General features: G+C 32.0%; 1 protein-coding gene across 1 annotated transcript in view; it reads left to right on the top strand.

The window, feature by feature from the left end:
- Window positions 1-8992: 8992 nt before the first annotated feature.
- Window positions 8993-20002, top strand: part of LOC128982801 (uncharacterized) — a 43563-nt gene continuing 32553 nt past the window's right edge. Inside the window, exon 1 of the mRNA XM_054401813.1 lies at window positions 8993-9055. The gene's annotated coding sequence lies outside the window, so the exon portion shown is untranslated. The remainder of the gene's footprint in view (window positions 9056-20002) is intronic.

Genomic DNA, 20002 nt, shown 5'->3' with positions numbered 1-20002 from the left:
ATTCCGAATTGAAACATTTCACTGCGTTTATGCAGTTTATTGTTCATAATACTAAGATTTTGTACAAAAACCATTCCTGGGAGGTTAAATAGGGGTTGAATATACTTAAAGGTGATGGTGCAATGACAGTTGTCAATCTACATCTTCCAGTGCCTAGTTATCATAAAGGAAAATGAGAGTGTGTTTTTAACAAACAGTGACATCCATAAGCACAACACTAGAAATAGAAATAATCTACACATCACAAGATCTAGGTTAAGCTTGGTTCTTAATTGTTACCCTGTTTCAGGTATGAGGTTTTTTAATCGCCTCCCAACAGCCGTAAAACAGTTAGTTGTCTAAAGCCAAATTTTCAAAAACCATAAAATCATGGCTCATATTAAACCCATTTTATATCATGGAAGAATTTATGAAGAAGACCTCTCTAGCATGATTTTCTGTATCTAACATGTAATGTATTGCTTGGTAGATGTCTTCCTGTTAAGTTTTGCCTTGCATGGCGTGTTTCTTTGCAGATGCTGTTTGCTTTGTACTTTTTGCTTTTTGTGCTAGCATGTTTGCTTTTTTCATTATTTTAATTTAGTTCAAGTTATGCATTTTTTATTAATGCTCATGACTTAGCCTATTGTACATTGCTTGTATTGAATGGCCAAATAAATGATTTGATTAGACTTTTATTGATAATTTAAACATGATTGAGGTACGAAAATTATACTTTTTAAGGTATAGATCTACAATACACGTATTTTAAATATTTTAAATTAGTAGTGTTTTTAAAAATAGCCTAATGTCTCAAACCAAAATTCTGATTAGGCCTATATCAATTCTCATATCATGGGTTTTTCTTGAATTTTAATTTTTAGCAATAAAGCCATCTAGAGAAGGTAAAGGTGTATTGAAATATTTATTATGTCTCGGAGACCAATTTTTTGCCCTTTAAAAGCGCTCAATTTGCCCATGGGTCCCCCCGTTTGTATTTATATACTAAAGTAAATCAAACAAACGAAGTCTACACAATTCGGATAATAATAACTTGGATTGTTAACATTGCGATATATATTCTTTTTTGCCATTTCTATGTAAATTTGAACCCGAAAAAGTTCATACTATGGTATGCACTTTTTTAAAACCCTATGGGGTTTGAATTTAAATCCTTACATTGGTTTTCAAGCATTGGCATTCTAACTTAGTCTGATTGCATTTCAATTAAATCATTCAATCATGTTTTATAGAAATAAACAATTGAACCCATAATGGGTTAGACTGATAGCAAATATTTAAAATAGATATGTAGATATGGTCAAATCATTGAGTAACATAAATTTCGTATTACGCACTGATATTCATGGGATATAATGCGGAAGATAATGCTGTAACTCTACTGTGCATCATGTCACTTTATATTTATCAATAATCTTGTTCGTGATAGTTGTAAACAAACCGGATTGCAATGACTGGTGCACTTAAAATATTTGCGTAGTACGGTGGCGTGATATTTTGTCAAAAACATAACTCCTCAGATGGGTAGTTCTCTTTAAATTTTTAAAGATCAACAGCTAAGTATGGTGATTTAAAGATTCACATTGTCAGATTACTTTTTGAAAGGTCCTTACCAGAATCTTAAATAAAACTTACCTGTACACATTATTATAATGAATAGAAAAATTTAGTCTTAGTATATATTAACAATGGCCTATTCTAATCACTATTTACATTGTATGTTTGCTAAATAATTTATTAAATACATAACAACTTGAGCTGGGAATGACGTAGTTGTCAAATTGAATGACGACGCTAAGAAGGCAACTTAAATTATTTAAGAACAAAAGCTGCATCATTAAACTCAGGCTAAGAGTGGACTTGAGTAATGGGGCCATTTGGCACTGCTGCTGCGATAATACAGCGATTATCATCTCACTCTCATGATTTACAAACTTTGACTCGTTATTAGGTTCATTGTAAACTCGTCCTGTCAAACTGTAAACTAATGGCAATTGGCTAATAGAGTAAAGTTAATAGGTCGGATGATAACTATTGTGTTTATTATATTACATGGCCGTTGATATAAGCTATTCGAGTTATCTCACCCAACTTAATATTTTTGAATTTCATTTTTAGATCAATTATTTTATTTACATCGTGTAGTGTGTTAAAACATGTTTATTCTACTGAAATGCTTCTACAACCCTTTTGAATTTTATGTTTAACTTATCATTTACTTAGTTCAACTTCTATGATCACATCACCATAATAATAAAGAACAATAACAGTAAATATGGACAGCACACATAGTTGATGCAACTTTATATTTTGTAGACAACATTAAAGCTGATGTAATAATATTAATAATAACATTGCTATTTACTAGTTACCCTACAATAAGCTTATTTTGTATTTCAAACGTTGGAAATGTCGAGGTAGTATGTGATGGATACTACAATGAATCTGTGTCAAATGTTTGTCTTTTTCACCAACTTTATAAAACACGTGTTATATAACGTGTAAATTATGTAGTTTTATAAACACTTACTGGTATACATTTAATATTTAAGGTTGAAATGTACACATGAACATCTGGCATGCCATGACTATTTATTTCAGAAATTTGCGTGATTTAAACGTGTATTTTATTGCAATTTGTTTATTATTGTTTGATTAATCATTCATTTTTATATTCCTTACTTGTATTAACAATTAAGGAATATAAAAAATGAATGATTAATCCCCTTGCATAACAATAATAAACAAAGTTACAAGTACAAACAGTTACAAGTACAGTTACAAGTAAGGAATATAAAAAATGAATTATTAATCTTCTTGCATAACAATAATAAACAAATTGCAATAAAATCAGGGCCGGACTTAGGACTTCAGGGGCCCCGGGCAAATTTTCCAATGGGGCCCTAGGATCTCAGTTTGGGGGGGTTCTCCGGGGGGATTGGGGGGTACGGAATACCCCCCAAGACAAAGGGGGGTCCGGGAGAAATTTCTAAATTTAGGCTTCAAATAGAGCAATTTAAGGCCAAATAAGCAATAAGTTTTATATCAAAAATCGTTCTTAAAATATAACTATTTTAACATATTTTCATATACAGCATCTTTTTATTTTATACCGTACACAAAAAATAAAAATGTTTGAAACCTAATCTCTTGCATTCACTATTTAAACAAACTCTGACCAAATGTTTTAATTGCTTTGTAGTACCAGTGACGGCATATTTGGTATGGTAGCATGGTAGGCTACCGTAATATATTTGGATTAGAAGTATTGGTATATTTTTGTTTATTACGTATTTAAATTGTCGATTTGTATGATTTTTCAATATTACTACAATATAGGTGTGATTATTTTATTTTCATAAGGGTTTTGGTACCTATGGCATTCTCGTTTTTATAATATGCTAAAGTCCTAGCATGAAACGTAGGCCTACCATTGAGGACTTTCAAGTTTGAGTTTTTTATTGACGAGCAAAATCTTGCAATGTCTAATAAACACTCACAAGCTAACTATTTATATGAGTAACTGAAAGATGTTTAAATGGATCCACAATATCGATTAATACAACACAACAATTTCAACCAACTTGACGTGACCACTAGTCTCAAAGGACAAACTTTGGGAGTAAAGTGATTTAAATTGTTTTAAATAGGCGATGAGGCATTTTATGTATGTGTATGCGCGTGCGTGAGACAGACAGGAGTAGACAGGATCCCTTATCAGCTGATTATCATTTATTGTTGCAGCTGCTTCTGCTTGTCGCTTGTTTACGATTTCAGTCGACAACGCTCGTCCACGCCCACTCCCAATAAATGTAATCTTTTGTTAACATTAGACGACTCTAGTTGTTTTAAAGTGTCTATATAGGTTTAAAACATCTTACTGGCGCTGTATGATTTTGACTCCAAAGACTAAATTGGAGATCAAAATTTCGACGCATAACTTAATTAATTACTATTTTACAAAACTTTTAGATTGAACGGATAATATACTTCTACCCCTTAAAATCCTGATTGGTATATACTTAGAGGTAAAAGAAAAGAATAACATTTAATAAAACATAAACGTAGCAATGTTTTTATTTTTAAAAGTATTTGAACTCCAGTGAATCTCCATTTAACACAACACAATTTTACAAGTTACGTTCTACGTTGGGACAAGAGTTTTCATATTTGCATATTCATATTGTATTTTTGCCCCAAGCGCGAGGCCCCTTCAACTCATTCGCGCGCCGCGGCCGTACGTTCGGGCAAACAGCTTTATTGAAACTGAAACTTGTCCGTCACAGCCTAGCACATATGCTCGTGAAACCAGGCTTAAGCGTGGGGCCCAGTGCAACTCTGAGGAAAAGTCCCTTAGGTTCAGGAATTTCGTTCCTAGTAATGCCTTAAAATGCACCTAACAATAACCTTAAATATAGGATAACGAAAATAAAAATAAAGCTGTCACAAAAGAAGGCCATTTGGTAAGTGTCTGATAAATTTTTGAAATTATTAATAAAAACTACTGTGCAAGGAGGCCCCTGTAGGGGCCCCCTTGGCCCAGGGGCCCCGGGCGCTCGCCCCCTCCGCCCATAGGTAAGTCCGGCCCTGAATAAAATACACGTTTAAATCACGCAAATTTCTGAAAGAAATAGTGAACTGAAATTACAGGATCAATAAAACCACACCTTAAGATAAATAACCATTTCAAGGGAAACCCCAGCACAGGAACACAAGTAAACGCAACATCATAAAATAAAGTCCCTGAATCACTTGACATCAGTATCAACGAAGAGCGAAAGTTTGCCAAACGAGGGTCCTTGCCCGTGGGCATCACTAACTGAGAGGCGTTACTGCAATAAAATGGCGGGAAGTTGGCAAAACCGCGACAAGCTTCCCGGAGAGCAACCTCGAATCAAGGTGGCAGTGGGACGAAGTACTAAGGGGGGGGGGGGTGGATCACAACAATACATGACCTGTACACAGGCGTAACTAGGTGTCATGCATCACATTACTTTGTTAAGTAGCTTTATATACAGGGTGTCCCAAGAAGAGGTTAAACTTTTGATTTTATATTTCTTGCACATTTTTTGACCGAACATTTTTAAACTTTTAACAATTTATAAAGTAGGTTTACAAAATATTTTGAGAAAACTACAACCCCCTAACCCTTTTAAGAACAACAGTGTCATATTAAATGTTATAATAACTAATATTATTTAAATTCATTAATTTAATAAATTAATTACATTAATTTATAATTATTGATTAACTGGTGATGGATCAGAGATTGAATAATTTTGAACTTATCTTTTGGGTTTTTCATTAGGCTATGTTCTAGTTCCTTGATGAAAACGCCTTATTTCCTTAGAATGTGACAATAAAAAGCACAAAAACACTGTTTTTACGTTTTAAAGGTATTATTTTTTTTCAATATGCCATGATTTAGTTTTTACAAGAGTAATAACGCTGAAATGGACCCAGAATATTAAAAAAAATCCATTAATAAAAATTGTGCATAGTTTCTGCAAATGTTCTGTGCATTGATGGGAAAGTTATATAAAATCAAACGTTTATACCTCTTCCAGTGACATTCTGTACATGAATTATTAACCGTTCAGTAATTAAGGCATATATACTGCATTTATCGTTTTGGACATTCCTCGGATCTTTGTGCAATGATCTTGTAAATTGTGGAATATAACTAACGTTTATACTTACGTTGCCAAAATCAAATTACGACCAAAAAGGCTACAAACGTAAGAAGAACTAAAAACATTTAAAATGAAGACTCAAATTTGTTACGCGCAGATCTAATGATGGAAATGCAGCGGTCAACAATCATCTCATTCAGAGTTTTTAGTTGTTTGTGAAATCAACGCTGAATATTAAATGATGAATCCAGAACAATAAACGTAACAGTTACTGAGTAGCTTAAAACCCATAGTTTGTAAATGATTGGAATTTGTTAAATTAATAAGTAAAATTTTACGGTAGGACCTCAATACACTCTTCAAACTCTTTTTCAAACTCTCAACTGTCTAGTCTATCATAAAACAAGAACAACTATTTAAAGGAAAAAACACAAAGTAGTCTTACAGCTTCTATCTAAACTATTCATCATGCTTTTCATCATAATGTCTTTAAAAACAGAACGTTAACAACCTTAAACGCCTTTCAAAGCAATAAAACGGTTTTAAAACAGAAGTTATAATAAATTTCAATTTCGAAAAGTTTTCAGCTCGTTGGAACATTGTTGCAAATTAAACTGAAAAGCAATTAAACGCAAGTTAGAGCATTGGCGATGAGTTGTGCCTCAGGGAATCGAAAAACTTTTGATAAAAGGTTCGACGCTTGTCAAATAAAAGAGATTGGTGCTTTCAGCCTTAACATCAAGTATGCCACTGTTAGTTTAACCCACTCATTATTTATTGTTAGTTTTTGCCACTCATTATTTATACATCTTTAAGTCTATTGAACAAAAAAAACTACTATTTATTAACCTAAATATGTTGTTAGCAATTATTATAATAAATACGGCACATTATTATTGTTTACCTATAAATCAAATTGTTCCCAATACGTAGTTATCTAAAGGATTTCCCACTAAACCACTGATTCAACTGGAACTAATAGTTGATTGGTTTTGCATTGTTTGTGCATCATTGAATCATGCATTTGTGTGTTAATCGATGTAGAAGGCTGAAATAAAATATGGTATTGTACGTAAAACACGATTCTTTCCATTAATACCCCGGGATGCATTAGCTTTAATAAAATGGAGTAACTTAATATTATGTGTTGTTTGCTACTTACTCAATCGTAGCTGTTTTTGCTACGGGGAGTAAATTTAATTTGATCACGATGGGTTTTTGCCGTTACCTTTAGTCAAGATAAAGATTGTTTTCAAACACCAAATATACCTTTGAGCTACAAAAATCTTTAATATCTTAAAATTTAACAAGTAGGCCTACTACAAAATCATTCAAGTTGCCTTGAATGTAAAATACAGTAAAACAAATAATATATTTATTAATTATGAAAGAATGAAAACAATTTTAGCACGAATTTATTTGTTGTATTGAAATATTTTTGGTTGATATATTTAACATTAGGTCCGTATTAGCAATTTGGAAAATTTCTTAGAAACATTGAACATATTACAATATTGGGGGTAATTAATATTAAATCTTTAAACTAGACATTACATGTATTAAGGTATACGTCTAGCATAGTTGGTTATAAAGCCAAAAAATAGCAATAAATGAAAAAATAACGTGTATCAATGTTTAAGATAAAAGTATTTTTCTTTTATATTTAAGATATTTTTGTAACCAGTCAATGGTATAACGATCAAAAGGTAATCATGGGGGAAATGAGACTTGCTTTAATCACTTGATAAAGCAACTGCTTACAGTAGACTAAGTTTCTGATACGATCAGATTCATATAACTTTCGCCTTTGAGCTATGATGACATCATGATGTTATTGTAGCTTGAAATAATTTGTATTGGTTTAAGTTATTATAATAACTGTTGCTATCGCCAGGTTAGTTTATGAACCATATTTTTACTACTGTACGGGTGTACTTTTTGAAGGTTTTGAACTCTTTTCATCACTGATACAAAAACAGTCATTATTGCAATTGTAACAGCAATGTTTTATTTCCTAATTCAAAATTTAAACAGAATGTCAACATTGATTGATACGTATTAAAACTAATTGCGATTGTTACCAGATCTGCTTCTCGATCATTAGCATATTGTTTACTACATGTACCTATGTTTTAGCATTACAATTGTTCTTAAACCGAAAGAATACTCTCAGAACAAGCGTTTAAGATTTTTTTGTTTAGTAAAAAAAGTTAACAATTTTACAAAATTAACAACACTTTTTGGGTGAAGTTAAAATTCTGAAATAAATAAAAACTGTTTCATTGACCATCCATATTGTGCAAATTTTCAAATTCAGAAGAGGGGTTTTGATACTCTAAAACACTTTTTAGATTACGACTATCATAAAATATTTTTTTTTAGAGCCAAAGATATTTATATTATTTATATGGATTCAGCATTTTTCTAAATAGCTCAGTTACTTTTCTGCTGATCTCTAAACTTGAGTGTATAAGATTTTTGACAGTATGAGGTATTGGTACAGTATCGACAATAATTCATCGTGTCTTGACGAAGATTAAGTTTCGAGTCCAAAAGCCTATATTGGGTATTAGGTGTCTTCAGTTTGTTTAAAATTATCATATTTTTTAATTATAAGTAGGCCTAACACTTAACATGCTACTTCCTTGTCTAATGACACTTTTTTCATGGATTTCACACTTATTGAACATTAGGTTCAAGCGTAAACATGTTAAGAACATTTAATGATCTTTTGCATTGTCTTTAGATTTTTGCAAATGAATGCAGAGAATGTTTTTGATTACTTTGTATCTTTGTAAATTGTTAAATGTCTATTTTTTACGATGCATACATCAAATAGTTTATTTGTAGGTTAAAGATAGAATGTACACGGCAATATGTAAAAGTAACTTAAAATTTTTATAATAATGTTATCGACAAAACAAAATAATACGAGTATTTAATATTCAGATTTTAAATAGTATTTTAAACAGGAGTTATGATATTGGATAAAATTAACAAATTAAAGCGCAGTAAAATGTTCAAACACACAATAGTTTACCCTACGAATTTACATTTACACTAAACCACACTTGTATTCCATACAAACACTACTCACAATCCAGGATAAGTTAAGCAATTGAGTAACCTGGAAAACATCCACGTTCCAGGAAAATTGTCCGTTTGTCCGTAAAATTGACGTATTGTATGACGGGATTCCCTAGGAAATTGGCTGCGATGACAGCGAGAGAAGAAGAGGAAGAGATATAGAACGGGTCAGCTGTAATTTGGCCTCAAGGATTTATGACCTTGCAACAATACGATCAGCTGTTTGAGCGCGTGCGCGTGTGTGCGGCGACGCCGCGCGGCTCGTAGGTGTCATTCAGTGTCCGTCAGTTCGCGAGTGAACATCGGGAATCATAGAGAGGACATAGAAAATATCGGTAAGTGATAACATGCAAGGGCTACTGATAGGACCGAAACAGCTTTAGTATTAAGGAAAAGATTATCTGAATAGATCGTGGTTTAAATCATAACATTACAAATAAATGAAATTTTACCGTGACAATGCTGCTTGGTGGCATGCCGGTTTGTATAAGGGATGTAATACATTTTATAATATTGTTTAAAAAAATTTTCAATAGTATATTCAAATATATATGTTGAAATTGGTTACGCAGTTATGATATTTGATAAACTCTTGCCTTTAGTATGATTATATTTTGCAAACATATTTCCCTAGCTTATATATCGTGTAGGCCTATAATGTTTTCGCTCGCTTAAAAAAAAAAATTGATAATGAATATTTTGAATGCGTATAGTAGTGTGAGTGTTTGCATATTGACTCATAATCTTTTTTTTATGAACGAAGAAAAGTGTTAAGGGTTTTTAAACATAAAAGTATTTACTTATAAGTAATACAAGGTGTGAGTACGTACAACAACATGTCCAACGTTAGCTTATAATTATCATTTGTTTTGTTGTTTGGTTCTTCGTAAATACAGTAGTTTAAAAGTTACAAGAAATGAAACAGTCAATGAAATACCAACTTCGAGCAAAATATACATATATTTGCACTCGTGAATACGGGAAATAAATTTTAGATAGTAATTTGAATTGGGTGATCGGTATTTTAACCATAATGCGCATGAAATTTCTCTGTTTTTATATATACAGCTATAATAATATTCTGCTGCCTAATTTACTTTTACCCTATGTAGAATCAAGGGTCAATACTTCATAAATATATAAAACATTTCACACCATGTTTATATTATTTGTATATACTATTAACGGCATAGTAAACCAGCCTGCTAAATGGAAAAAAAACTCTACCTGAATGTAAAAGTTTTGGAGTCATATAAATAAATAGGTAGTTATTAATTATAAGAGCACCAGTAAAATTATTAATTGCAAAATCGTTTAAAAAAGCGACCCATCCTTAAGTTAATATAAGGCAGTATTCTACAAAGATTCTACTATGCAATGTTTACCCTGAATATTTACCACCCATAATCTTTCTCTTCTAGAACCTCAGAATGATGGTCAAATCGGTGGGTATAAGAAGTCAGTAAAAACTATTCCTGTAACAGTGTGAACAACGTTTCATTGTTTCATCTATATAGGAGTATAATGTTTTTTCTACCAAATACAAGAAATAGTTCACATTATAATGAGAACATATTTAGATGTATATATTTTACCCTACATTCAACAAATGTAAATCGTTTCAATTAGTTTAAGTTTGCAAAGTTATAAAAAAATATTTAATTTTATTTATGTGTCATGTTATGTGTTTCAATGCATTGTGACCATTGCCTTCTGGCGTCGGGCTAGATTGTCAATAATTGCTTAACCAGACGGTAATTTATATTTCAATAATCATACTATATAGGCCAAAAATAAAGTCAACCATCTATAAAATGTAAAATACATTAAACTGTAATAAACTTCAGGATAAACTGACATTCTAGCTTGTTTTGGGGTTACAAAAATACTATAGGTTATTAGTATAACAATTTAAATAGATTATATGAATTTGTTATTATTCTATACAATTTCTGCAGTTCACCAATAAGCATTTTCAGTCAATCGTCATCGTTATTTAATGTCGAATATATTAAAAGATGAACATACAAATACTATCTTTATATCACAAAACTCCCTTTAACCATTTAATTAGCTAATTAAACGATAAAGAAGGAGGAAAACAACTGAGTAACAGCAGTTGAGTCAACACTTGGGTAGACGGGAGAGAAAAGCTACAATTGGCGGGGGACAAAGCGTACTTGTCGAACATTATATCAATGTCCTATTGGAACTTTACATTTTATACACAGGCGAAAGATAATACTTGAAAATATGTTTACAAGATTCCGAGAAAAGAACCAGTTGTTCGAGTAATCACTGAACAAAATTTGTTTGTTATACTACATGAAACACTCAAAACATGTATTGGCTGGGTTACATTGCACTACTAAGTAAATAGTAACTACTCCCGTATTGCACAACGGTAGGTTTAAGAAGCCTTTATTATTTAACAAAAGTTGAACATTTCCGGCTAAAATATTACGGCCGACATCTAAGTAATCTAAGTCTACGTGTTCGTAAGATTTTGTTGTTGTTTTATTAACTTATCAGTTTTCGATTTGCTGTAGATAAAAAATGAGCTGACGTTAAATATTTTACAATTTATTTAGAAAACGACGGGTGGTTTGATAATATCATAGATAAAACATACTACTGTCTGTGATGATATTGTTACTTTCTTGCTCTATACCGGTACCATATTACATGGACAAAGTATTGTTTTCGTCCCCCTGAACCCAAAAAAGAGGTTTCCGAAGTGATGTTTGTGTGTGTAGGTGTGACTATAGCTATTGCACCATTTACGATTTTCTCCATAAAACCCACAAAAACTATTATAGGTTGTTTTATTTAAAATCGGTTAATAACATACTGGATACGTGAATGTGGTTGGTGTAAAATCGACAACTGCGAAAACAGCCGATTTAGCGTGTGTGAATGTTTATTCCCACTTTAGAGCGGAAATGTGCTATTTTGCGTACTGTTTTCACGTGTTACAATCTGATAATTTTAATGCAGTGATAGGTCAAAAATATTATAGCTACTCCCACCGACTACCCATGATACAGGTTGTTGACAAACTAATGGAGAAACTATGTCAGATTGCTGATACCGTTTATTTAGCATAGTGACAGAGACCTCGATAAGAAAATATTTCAAACGAACTAGGCCTAGTAAACAGAATTTAGTTCCCTAATGAGTATAAAATTCCCCTCCCACGAGGACGCTATATTTTTTTATGGTAAACTTACAATAACTGATTATGAAGGATTTGAACATCCGGATCACAAAATACCACATAGGCAACAACCATTGGCGATTCGTGAGATTCGAACCTCTAGGTCGAAAGTCCTTGTAATCAACGAAAAATATGTTTAAGACACTATCTCAGTTAGCAAGCACTTTTAAAACAAGATACAGTATAAACCAGCGTAATGTACCGTCGTAAAGAGATTAAAACTTGATAAACTGATATAATTTTCTTTTTATGAACCTATACAAGTGGAAATTTTCCGTAATAGTGAATACGTGCACAATCATAGTTAATAATTAATAGACTATGATTCATTTGAAAATTATTCTGTTGAATTATTGTCAAAGATAGTACTCTCTTGGTATAAACACGTACTTCTTGATAAACTGTGTTTGTTGAGAAACGTTATTGTGGAGCAGATAAGGTAAACGGGTTGACTCTAGAACTTAGTCACCAGCATTCGTTTACAAATGTCGGATAACTGCTATATTATATACTTCTAGTGGAATTAGAAATGGTCGGATTTCAGATTCCGAAACATTTCAATCACGCGCAATAAAATCTTTAAGCAACAATAACATAATCTGAAGAAAGGCTCACTTAAGTAAAAAACCAATATCAATATTTTAACGAAATTCAATGTCATGTTTGCAGATTTATCACATCAATTAAGCTTATACGCGGCATTGGAAACAAGTCCTTGAAATGGATTCCACCCTCTAGGTTTAATTCTGTTTACAAATGCAGTAATCAGTGATGTAAATGGCCGCGCTAATGCCCTGAAAGTTTGTGCAGCGTTGCAAAATTTAACTCAGTAGTCGTAGTGGTTGAGTCACTAATGTTGTTTCATGCGGCACCACCATTGGCATTAGCTGACACATACACACACAAACACCTACGGACACACACACACACACACTCACGGAACCTAGTCAACTGTAAACATGGTGTTGTCGTTTGTCAAACTTCCCAGAAACTGGCTAACTAATTTACCATTTAGCAACAGTTTTCCGAAGCCTCAAGTATTTGTTTACGGAAATTTGTATGTGATCATGTTACAGCCATTTTATTCTTAGATTTATTTTCAAATAGAGGGTTTTACTAAACGTCATTTTACAACTTGCTTCACTCAAGATAATTGTTCTTCTCAGTATTTTTAATATCTACAATCAACACCATAAGATTATAATTACACAAATCGAAACCTACCCTCTTTAACGACTTCATGACTTGCAAAGTTGTTTGGTCATCAAAGGAGTTAATCGAAATCAGGATCCCAAAGATTGGTCGATAATGAAGTAAGGTACCTGTAGTTGTAAGACCTGATACTAACATAGGTGAACTAGGTATAGAGTAGTTATAAAAATATGAAAATTTAGGAATGCACTTTTTGATCTTTTATACATATTACTGTACTATTGAATTTTGTTAAAATTATTATTTCGCCTATTGGGTCTGATGATGATTGGAGTGTCCAATCAAAATCGATCACCACTTACCATCTTTTTTGTATATTTACCGTCTTGTGAGTAACAGTATAAGCGTAAATATATGTTTTAAGTGTTATAAGACGTTTCTTTTATTTACTTTCCGTTAAAATTATATACTGTATATTGATACAGTTTTTATTTGTTATCAAACTTTCACATCATCATCATCATCAATATGCATTTACAGTATAAGCAAACATGTAGGTTAATCTGTTTTGACGAAACCCATAAAGTAGTGTCACCAGCAGAAGTAGCGCCATTGCAAGAGACAAGCTGCAATATACATTCAGGAGGATGTTTTATGCATAACCCAATATACACTGACTCGATGATGTCTGCTTTTGCATATCTATTCCCAACCGACTTTTTGAATTTATTCACTGAAAGTCGTTGTTTGTTTTCTTGATGATTTAATAGTCTTTTAAAAAGTAAAATAAACTTGCCTATTGAGTTTTGGAAGGTTTCTTGTAGAAAAATAAGGTGTGGAATTATTGGCAATTCTTTGTTTATATCGTGTTAAACAACATACTAAGAATTAAATGATTATCCATAAGTATTTTTTAATGGAATGGTGACATATTTTAATTTTTCTATTATAGTTTAACTGCAATCTCAAATCTATTCATGTGTGTTGGCTTCGTTGTACACGTTTCATAGGCAAGTTATTTAAACAGGTTAAAAAAATATATTTCGTGGTTTTAGAAAAAAGAATATTACGTGTCTTCATTGAGTGAATATACTATTTCGTGTATATTCACGTAATAAGAAATATTACGTGTTTTTATTTGAAATAGTAAATAAATAGAATTAACTGTAAAATTGCTTAACGAATCATTATATTAAATTTTTAAGTAAAATTTGAACACATATAATGTTTTATTTAACAAATAGCCGATAACATGTATTACCAAATCCAAACAAACTCACTACCTACTGTATCTTGAAATGTATATTATCTTTCAAACTACTGACTGTTAAGGCCAAAATATTTTACATAATAGCCGTGGATTAAGTGTAAAAGTTGTATCCAGGAAGCCTGTGTTACTCACCAATGGCATTTAGCAGCTACTCAATAGTTCGTCGGCTACTTTAACAAGTGGTAGTTCAGGTAAGAACCTAACCCATCTACCAAACAATCAAATACTGGATGTTTAATTGACAAGAACTCTGGGGTCTTTGTATAAAAAATCCTTCAATCAAAATCTGTGCGATAAAATAATACTTATTGGTATTGAACTAATAATTTTCCTCGTCATTGTACACGCTCGCCACAGCCACAGACAACTACTGTGAGTCAGCTTGTACGCACAGCAGCCACGCCACTACACTATATTGACACTGTAACATTGTAGAGAAAGTACAAATGATGACACATCTCCCATTGACACTTCAACAAGGACACTCTTCGCCTGTGACAAGGAACTCAATCAATCACATGGACGAAAATAGTTTGTGACAAATCAGGTGGGTGACTCGCCTGTGCAAGGTTATTTGTGCTTATCAGCAGGTCCATTGATAAACTACTAGGAATAGTTTTGAAATGTGATGCCTGAAACTCTCTCATAAATTGTGGGAAAACTACTAAGTCAATATTTGGTTGATCTGGCGATTTCTATTAGCCTATCATTGATAACGATCCACCAAATTGTGTTAAAGGTGAAGTTTAATATAGGGAAATCTTTAAGTGTAAGAAGGGATGGCTAAACTGATAAAGATCACCTAACTCCTCCGCCAGGATCATTACAAATATCATAGCAAATGTTAAAAATTAATTGAAGGAGTATTAAAAATTAGCTAATAACTATCAGCCTTAAGTAAACAAGGGAAACAATAAATAGCTAAACAAATGCCAAACCTCAAGATTATCATCAAAGTAAATTATTAACCCCTCTAAGCTTAGCTTTCGTAGTAATAATATTTACCAGGCACTTTGTTGTCAAGATGGTACTATCATAAAAAAGATTTCTGAAACCTAAGACTCATCCAATATAACAACACATTTTACAATAGTATCATCATTGTTTAATTTATATAAATTGTTTGCCTGTGATTTCCCAATTCAAATTTTCAATACGATTGTTGCTTAAATATTTGCTTTGCCATCTAAATATTGTATTTTCTGGTAAAATTCGATAGTAATTGTGTGATTAAAAATTGAATATCTAAAGTCATGTCCGTTGAGATAAATAATAACACACATGTTGTAATTATTGATCGTGTTTAGTAAAGTAACACATGTGTTTTGTAAGCGGGTTTCTTATGGTTTGTTTACACTAAATTTCTCTAGAAGGATTGAATTTCTGTCTCATATTCTATGTGTATTATTTAGCTCGCTGCGACACATCGTGGTATTTTCTTAACAAACATTGTTGGTAAACAACCAATTAGGTAAAGGAGGTTTTCGTTAATCCACCAATGACGTAGTTTAAAGGAATTTACCAGGTTTAATTAGCTAATTATTATAAATCTCTAAAAAGTATTAAAAACTAAGATCTAAGCATTTTTTGTAAACTACTGCACACATTTTCCTTGGAGAAAAGGAAAATTTATATGTTTTGGGCGTAGCTTGGATGAAGTTTAAAATAATCCTAGTATCAAAAAACAATGTACATTGTGTTCCTTGCTGGTAATGTACGATACTTTCCAGATTTCATTTTGAATTCAGTAACAAATGCATTTATTCGATAGCGTTCCTCAGATACAACTTGTCAACTAGCTTAATACTATACAAAAATATAATTTAAAACTAAAAACATAAAACTAAAACCAAACATCCGACAATCAAATACTATGTGGTGTTGTAATGTGTTTTTGAATAGATAGAGTTGATTAGAATATTTTTTGCAATGTAACTATATTCTTTTAATATAAATAAATTTTTGGGCACAACTTTTATTATTTTAAGAGTGAAAAAATACTAATACAAAACACCAATTTTCCCAAAAAAAGTGTTTGTCGTGTAATTCAAGGGTTTTTATACTAACTAAATGAAACTTTATTAGATGGTTTAAAGGTTTTATTAGATCTTTTCTTATTAATAAAATAGATGGATTACTTGACAAAGTATTAATGGTATTTCCATCAAGAAAATGAGGTATTCTAGGTATTGCAGTTCTTGGAACTATTTGTAAGTGGGACGAAGATCTAGATCTCATTAGCAAGTTGGTCGACCAAGATCTGTAAAACTAAAATGTAAAACTGTAAAACAGCTTAGGTGCTGATGCTAGGGGATGATTGCCTCTGTCGGAGTCAGCAGTAGTAGGGGATTATAAGGATGTAAATTAAATAACGATACATGAAACTATAATATTCTATAACTAAAACTATAATATATATAAGTCTCCGAATCAATACTGACTTTAAGATCAAATCTATTTTTAGTGTAGGCTTGCTGTTGTCAACATTTATAAACACTTACAACTACTCTAAGTAGGTATATTTTTTAAATGCACAAATTACCAAATAAATGGATCTACTGAGACAAAAAAACTATTAATTTGTTTGCAGTTTCATTGTTTCATCACTAATATCAGTTTAATATTAACTCCAACAATTGTGCCCTTATTCCTTATCGTTGGGCAAGAAACCAGATCGACTAGGATTACCTTGAACAGAGGGCTGTTTCAACAGAATCATTAGTTAGCAAAACGATCGAGCTTATCGTTATATTCACAAGTCACTTGGTGATAGATGAGCTAAACCAACACGTAATTGTTGGTAACTAGCAGCATAATATGATCAATGATATGGACAAGTCTGGTTATCAAACAATTTTCATTGACGTCGTCAATTTTTGAGACACACTCTATTGGATAAAACATTGCGTTAAACACATATCACTTTTCAGATATGTCCGTTAAGTTAAATAGAATTCGCAATTCATGTACACAACATATAACAATATCATCTGTTTTATTCCATGTCTCCAAGCCTCAAAGCGGGCTATTCATCACAGGCCGATGTATTTCAGCGGTTTACAGTCCAGCCCATTGTCGGACAAAGCAATTTTGTCTCATTCAGACATTTTAGCAAAACGCTACAAAAGTATGGAACACTAAAAATAACTACTATTTTTAAAGTTGTCAATATATTGAAAGTTAATTGTTGGGAAGTAGCTATTGCCGTAGGTGGCCCGGGACCAATTTACTTTTTCATTTTGATGTCCCCAGAGGCCAAAAACACCATTCGTTCAAATTGTATATGTATATACCATACAGAGAGAGTTATATATGTGTCCGTGAACGCGATGACTCGAGTAATTCTTGTCCAATTTTGATGACATTTGGTTTAAAGGTGTAAGGCGGGAAAAACTTGAATGAGTTTGCGAACTACATTAGCCTCCGATTATGACCATGTAAACGGGGTTTTATGGGATAAAAATTGGTTTTTCACATTTTGGATCCTGAAAACACAAAATTTTCCAATTTCTCTCTAGACCTTTTTAAAGAGCTTAAAAAATAGTATATCAAAGTGTTTTATACGGTTATTAAAACTGAAGAAAAACAAATAAATTTAAAATTCCCATGTTGTTCTTATAGAGAATAATATCAAATGTTGTAGCATAGATAAAAGGTGTCTACTTCTTTTAATCTATGGTTGTAGTTTGTTTATGGATATATTTTTATCAAATTTGGAAAATTTCTTTATTTTATACTAAGATATTAATATTTTACAAAAAATCACTCTTTATTAGTTTCCTTGTAGCAGCAAACCTAGGTACTGCTAGGTAAAAACGTTAAACCTAACGTTTTTTAAATATATTTAATTGAAAATCAATTCTGACAAATGGGAATTCGCTTAGTCGGCAGGTTTGCTGCGGCGAGGGTATTGAAATATCAGCTATTATTTCACTAAAATTAAAATTAATTGTACTCTTTGTATACCTATTGCCTGATGGTAGTCCAGCCGTTTTCTTAGATTAAAAAAAAGCGGGGGCTTAAAAATTGAAACAGTAAATTTGTTAATAGGATGTTATTGCAGAAACTGTTATGAATGCAATGTTATTTTTGCTTATTTAAAACTTTATGTTTACGACTGGCATTTTAATATGCAATAGCTGTGCTGTGGCAGGTCGGGGCTTAGGCCACGTAAATGATACATCTATATTCCTTTGGGAGAACACAACGTTTGCTACATTTAACTCATCCGCACACTCTATGTCTATTCTGTCCTCCAGCCCGCAACTCGTACAACTCGTATTTCCATATCAGCAGATCGAGGCAGATATTGTTTGTTGATGTAGAAACATTCGGTGAAATGTAAAGCTTAAATAACCTTATAAGTTTAGCAAATAAATAATATTGTGAAGGATGGCAACAGCTTAGGCGTTTGCAACTGAAACAAGTCCATACAATGTAATATTTATATTTTATACCCAAGGCTGTGGATGGATAATTCTCACTGAACCATTATAATCCAAGCATTACTGAGAATTTTCTGTTGCCTTAGAATGAATGAATGCATTGACACTAGCATGACTTGGTTTAAAACTTATTTCCGAGTAACGAATTTATAAACAACGAGATGTAATATTTTCTTGCATATTCGCTCTGTACCGTATAGAAGCAACTCATAGAGTCTTAAACATGTTTTATAGCGACTTTCACCTGTAATGTTGATGATAAAATGAAGAGTAAAACTAATAATACACTCTACTTATACCATCCACATTCATGGGGACCTTGAAAGTTTCTTCAGTTAATACAGCCATCGTAGATTATACCTTATACCATTATACTAACCACATTTTATAATTCAAAGATTTATTTAATATATTGAAGAAAACTATAACCAAAAGCATCTTCAAGCAGCTTTATGATTTTTTTAAAGATCTGATGACAAGAAGAAATTAACAAAACTAAAGAAAAACAATTGGCAAACAAATTAAGAATCGTAACTAAAATGCATAAATAAGCTAAGTGATAGCATATGCATAAAACATGCCAGCTGTTGCACGATTAGGTAGTGTTTATTTACATGACATGTTAGAATGTAGGTCAGCAAAGTTTTCACATTTAAAAATCATCACTATTGTGAACAGGCAATGATGCTATTGCGTACAGTTAGTCATAAATAAAAAAGTGGTGATTAAAAAGTCTTGGAATTGGTGATGTAATAATCTATTTAGGTCGATAAAAATATTCTGTATACCGGCTGATCAATCTGTCAGGTTAATTAATTAGTTGGGGCTAAAATTAACGTTCAGCTAAGACAACTGTCTCAAATTTCAACTAAATATCTGCTCTTTAATAATAGTAAACTAGATTTGGAATTACAGACTCATTCTCCTAACGTAGGCCGAATTTACTAAACGTATTCACTATTCGATTTTCTGTATCGCCAACTGCCTGAAATCAATTTCGGTTGGTCCTAGTCCAAAATGAAATTCAATCCTTTCAATATCTCTATTTTAAACTGACGATATCATAAAAAAAAAACGTAATAGTGATACCAGTAGAAGATATTATATTATTAAAATGAAATGAAAATGCTTCTCTATTAAGGCGAACTTAGGACCTCATGGTCCTTTCTTACAGTTAACCTCATCTTTTTATATTCAC

Source organism: Macrosteles quadrilineatus, unplaced genomic scaffold (assembly GCF_028750875.1).
Source record: "Macrosteles quadrilineatus isolate MER2022 unplaced genomic scaffold, UCM_ALF_1.0 Scaffold_1__1_contigs__length_201487025, whole genome shotgun sequence".
NCBI classification, from domain to species: domain Eukaryota; kingdom Metazoa; phylum Arthropoda; class Insecta; order Hemiptera; family Cicadellidae; genus Macrosteles; species Macrosteles quadrilineatus.
Note: the sequence above shows the minus strand (reverse complement) of the source record. Positions and strands in the feature narration are given on the sequence as shown.